The sequence below is a fragment of the Formica exsecta genome, unplaced genomic scaffold (genome assembly GCF_003651465.1).
Source record: "Formica exsecta isolate Colony F162 unplaced genomic scaffold, ASM365146v1 scaffold707, whole genome shotgun sequence".
NCBI classification, from domain to species: domain Eukaryota; kingdom Metazoa; phylum Arthropoda; class Insecta; order Hymenoptera; family Formicidae; genus Formica; species Formica exsecta.
The window spans coordinates 25,207-31,206 of NW_021853474.1; positions in this window are offsets into that span (position 1 = coordinate 25,207).

Below are 6,000 nucleotides of genomic sequence, written 5' to 3' on the forward strand. Positions count from 1 at the left end.
ACTATTGCTATAGATGTAATAAAAGAAAATAAGGCGTTGAAAATAGATAAGCTCACTGTGATTAACCCCCAAATCACCAAGCAAAAAGATACAATGCCCAAAGGGCCAGAAAATATAAGAGATACTATTAACAATACTGAATGCGATGACAAGAACCTATTGAGCGGCAAATCAAGGAATTCAAAAACATTTGATGTCGTACCTCTAAAATTTGCTATTTCTATTAGTTGTTTTGGAGTGTTAATAAGCATAGAGAATGCATTATTATAAAAAAAGTTCCAGCTATTATCCTGCAATAGCTGGACGATGACTCCTATCTTTACGCATACAATTAAAAACTCATATATAGAAATATGAGTTAAACCAAAAAAGTAGTAAAGGGTATATAAGGTTATGTATAATACTAACAGCGATATTATCGTGGATCTAATGGTATTTGTTCTGCTTGATTTTATAAAACTTTCGTAAAGAGACTTTACAGGACTAGTATTAGTGTCAATTAGGTTGGAATCTTTGTAGCTGGAACCAAAAAATGCAGTTTTCACTTTCTCATCAAAAAAATTATATATTGCACTAAAAGTTCTTGTAGGTGGCTCTTTAGTTGTTAGGTTAATGCTAAACTGACCTTCATTTTTATAATCGCAGCCATGGTCTCTTATTCCATAATATATGGTGCCTGTTTTGTCTTTTAACTTTTCTTTTAAGCTTTCCATGTATTGAACGTCATGAACTTTGCTAATATCCACAGGTATATCTCCCTGGGTTTCATCAGGGTTATGCTCAGGGAATTTATCAGAAACGCTTATATATAAACTATTTTCTAGACTGTGGTTCTTTATTACTCTTATATTGAAACCACCCTTGCCAGTACCATCACCTAACGTAAAAATTAATTCTGAGTTTATTGCATGGCTATAACTTATCTTGTGATTACAACTAGTACATATACCACCATCTTGCACATTTTTAAACCTTTCACCATCCATATAAACACTTAAGTATTGAACATCAGTTTCTATTTTTGCATCCTTTAAAATGTCACTAATAGCCTCACCAACAGATTCTTTACTAACAGACTGTAAAGCACTTGTAATGGATGTATCCAGATTGCGTTTTGTAGCATTCTGTACATGATTAGGCAAACAAAGTTGTTCTCCACGATCATCAAAGCATTTATATTTACAGGTTAGGTCTAAGATATATGTATCTATCTTGCTTGCTTGACCACTTGAAAACGAGCTGCAGTCTATATCTTTTCCTTGTTGTTTTATAGAATTGACAATATCTTCGATCTCCTCTTTTCTTTTATCTTGATCTGATCTTGAAAAATCTGAACTCTGATATTCTTTTCCATTTTGATGCAGCCAGTATTCATTGTTTCGTATGTACTTATTAGGACATATTGTGTACTTATATTTCCCATTCTGCCATATTGGCTGACATTCATTTTGATTCAAAACATGTGCAAAATACTCTGTTTCTTTATCGCTGCATTTTTCATCAATTTTTACATACCTGATTTTTGTATCATCTTCCTTACACACTTTACTCCCAATAACACTAAAGCTTATCGTATCGCCAGCTTCAAGTGCAAATGGTAATGTAACGTCATTTCTCCCAGGCCCAATTGCAAAATCTTCATACTGCTTAGGACAAAAATTAACCTTACTAGACACTATGTCAATCTCTGTTACTCTTATTCTATCTGAGATATTAACACCAGAATCAACCCACTTCTGCTCTGTTGACACTATATCTAGTTTTTCACGCAAACCTGATAAATTTTCTGGCTTAATACAGTGATGTTCCCCGCATCCAGACAATAAAAAAAGCACCACAAAACTTATGCATAACTTACCCAAGTTTTGGTTACTTAAACGTTTAAGCATCTGTTACTTACCTTAACTAGCATCACCGCCACCTTAGTTAATCTTTTCGCTGGAACCTTTACCACTATTTCCACCTCCTCCACCAGTACCTCTTGCCTTCTTGACAGCCGCAGCAGCCGCTTGACCAACAGCACCAGTAGCAGCTTTGGCAGCAGATAAAGCTTTGCCCACCATTTGTCCAGGTGTATGACCTGAGCCAAGTGCTGCTCTATGGTTACCAGCAAGTTCAGCAGCCATGTTAGGCAGAATGTTTAAAAAGTGGTAAAAGAGGAATAACACTAGACACAATTTTAATAATTCTCCGATGAGAGAGCTGCCAAACTCCATGTATGTAAAGTCGAATAGACCAAGTATGCTGCTCTTTTTAAAGCTATAGTTTTGCATCATACATGCTAAAGTATTTGGATTGCTAGCACATTCTCCTTTTTTCAACTTAAACCAATATGTTTTCTTGCCTAATATTTCAACTTGTTCTTTCTCAAAATTCAAACCTCTATAAAAGATTTTATCACATGCTATGAACATAAAGGACAAAAACGCAAAAAGCATAACCGGGTATAAGCTATAGGTAATTAATTCTTTTACCCATCCATCAAAATATCCTTTGGTGTGTTGAAATAAAACCATAGGAATGAACAAAGGTGATAAAATGACGATTACACTTAAAGCAACTAGAGATAAAATAAATACATAGCACAGCCACAAAATAACCATCATCATCAAAACGGCCATAAATATACAGACAATAGCTACTAAAATCTGTCCACCAGCAAAAATAATACCGATTATCGAACCTGCAACTAACAAGACAGGGGCAGTACCAAGCAAGATTGCTAACGTTACAACACCTCCAGTACCAATTTTGCCACCAATTCCATCTAAAGGGGCGCCTAAATAAAATAGAATTCTACAATCAAGCCTATCCCAAGGTGCAAGGTAGCTGTAAGATATTCTCTTCCCATGACGCATGTATTCATAATCTGTACCTGCCTCATAATTACATATATTTTTACTTTCAGATGATGCTTTTAATACTATTTCTGATAAGCCATTTGAAAGCTTCGTCAAATACCCATAGTGCTTCTGCATGGCATCACCAGTTGTAAAATACATCACTAAAGCAAATTTAATAATCAACATATACATTTCTTGAGGCCTCTGAACTCCACCAGACATAGCTTTTATAGAGAACAGTATTAAAGCTAAAACCAAAACAGCAGTTACAGTGTTCTTTAGCCTTTTCTGTGCTACAGATAAGAAACTGCCCTTGTTATGTCCATTTTTATCCCTAAGTGGGCTGGCACTTGAATCAATACCTGCAACTAAATTATCTAACGATTCCTTAATGCATTGCACTATCATAGAAGTGATGGGAAGAGGAGCTAATGATTTACTCCCTGCCTGATTGTAGCAAGCTTCAGAGACATACGAGCTAAAACAGCCTTTATTGTTGTAACCTACAAAAATTTTTCCTTCTTTTTCCTTATTTCTTATAATAGTTTTATGGTCATTATCACTACCAATAGAAACTTCTTCTTTCCCTGTGCCATCTTTATTTTTGAATATCATCACAGATTTTTCACACATAGGAGCAAGCGGGTCAGGTGGTAATTCCGTGCACCCCATATCAACCCCTTGCGGCCAAGGAGTCATTTCGATACCAAGCATTCTCATACTTCCCAGCTCCACACACAACCTGCCCATTTTTCTCACTGCTTTGAATGTAGCTCCATGTATGGTTTCGCTTTGCCCAGCTTTAAGAACTTCACATTTCAGCTCACCATCAACTTTTGGCGACCATGACCCATCTACGTATCCAGTGTCCTTCTCTCTAACATCAAAGTCTATATCACTAAAAAGATTACCAAACGTTAAGGGGTTTCGATGACATACTTCTATATATTCACTGTATTGCACACCGTTTTTTGGCCAAAAATAATTCTTATATTCGTTATTCATAGTATCTGAGTTGTTAGAGTCTAAAATCTCTTTTTCTGTTTGTTTTCCATCTTTTCCTGATTTTCCTTGTAATGCAGAAAAATATTCGTCTTCTTTTTGATAATTTTTATCTGTGTGGACACTATAACCTGTATCTTTTAATTCAAAGTTTTTATATTTTCCATCATGGTCACGTGCAACTGGGTGTCTAACAAAACTATGCTCACAAACAACAAGTCCTCCTATCGCCTTCCAAACTCCAACAATTGCAGCTATCATTCCAACAATGACAAGAGCAGTAAATAAACCAGCAGAAGAAACGATCAAAACAATACTAGTAAATATTGCACCAACAGCAATAGCTATTCCAGCAATTGCCGCAGCCGTTTTAAACGCTCCACAATCAGGATTAGAGGCACGACTGAAGCTGCCAGTAGAATTAAATCTGCTAACAAATTCAGTTTTTTCAGTGCCACTTACTTCATCTGCAAACACTGGATAAGAAAGTAGAAAATCTATATTTAATAAAAATATTGCAATTAACAGTAATGACAGCTTAGTCTTAAACATTTTTTACCTTCTGATAAAATATAGGCAACCATACTTTTGGGTTATCCCCAACTTCTTTTAATATATCATGTAACAGTATGACACTTTCTGCACGTCCGGATAATACGTTGATTATATCATCCAGATCTTTTAAGTCTATTCTAGCTACTACAGCATTGACTCCTTGTTTCACCAAAAAGAATCTAGTACTCGGATCTGTGTGCTTAATTAATATATATTCACGTTCAGTTAACATAAAAACATCCCGATAGACACTAGTAGCTTTCAGATTTGGTAAAAAAATCTGTGTCGCTGTTTGTTGTACAAGCGTATCGCTAATAGCACTTTTACTTGCATCTTCAACACTCTGAGTAGCAAAAATTACAAAAGCATTTAACTTTCTCAGCACTTTCAACCAGTCCTTTATCTTAGGTGCAAAAACTGGATTATCTATTAACGCCCATGCCTCATCAAGAACGATAATAGATGGAGTACCATCAAGAGATATACTAATCCTATGAAATAAATAAATTAATACTGGTCCAAGGGCAACGGGATCTTTTAGCAAGCTAGCCATCTCAAAACCAAATACTCTTGCTCGTGAAAAATCTAGCAAATCTTCTTTATTGTCAAATATTGCAGCATGAGAACCATTATCATGCCACATAGATATTGCCCCAGCTAGAGTATCAGGACCTGCGAGCCCTAAAAATGGTACGAGATTTCTTAAAAATCTGTCTTCCTTTTTTAATTTAAAATTTCCTTCAATTGCATCATTAATTCGTGCAATATCTTCTGAAGTAAATTTATCATTATATACCGAAATTAAAGACTTTATCCACTCCATTAAAAATGTTCTATTATCAGAGGTGTCATCAAGTTGCAAAGGATTAAAATTTGTTTTAGTTCTTGGTTCTATTACAGTATAGATACCACCAAGTGCTCTTAAGAAAATCTCTGCACCGCGATCTTTGTCAAAAAAGAATATCCTTGGAGAAAATTTTATCGCTTGAGCACATAAGAAATTCATTAAAACAGTTTTACCAGCACCAGTTGGGCCAATTATCATAGTGTGCCCAACATCCCTTATATGAAAGTTGAAAAAAAATGGAGTACCAGATGTCGTGTCAAAAACTGTAACAGCATCTCCCCAGTGGTTATTGAATTTATTGCCAGTAGGATAATTATGTTGAGATGCAAATCCAGCCAAATTAAGACTACTTATTGTAGCTTTTCTCACTATATAATCGAAATTACCAGGAATTTGCGCCCAAAATGCTGGTTCAAGGTTAACTCTCTCACGGACAGGGTAAACACCGCAATTAGAAAGCTCTGATTCTACCAACGACAGAGCGTTATCCAATGATTTAGGACTTTTTTCTATACATAAAATAGTCAGGTGATGTTGACCAAATGCAATCTTACCACTCATTGCGTCATCAAGCGCTTGAGAAATTTCTGCTATTTGAGAAACAGCTTTATCTGCAGACTGTATCATTCGATTTTGCTGTATCTGCATTTTTCCAATCGCCATTTGCCTGTTTATAAATTGAAAAGATTGCGTAATTATAAACTCGTAAGGAAGTTGTAAAAACGAATCAAGCATTCCTGCAGAAGTATGATT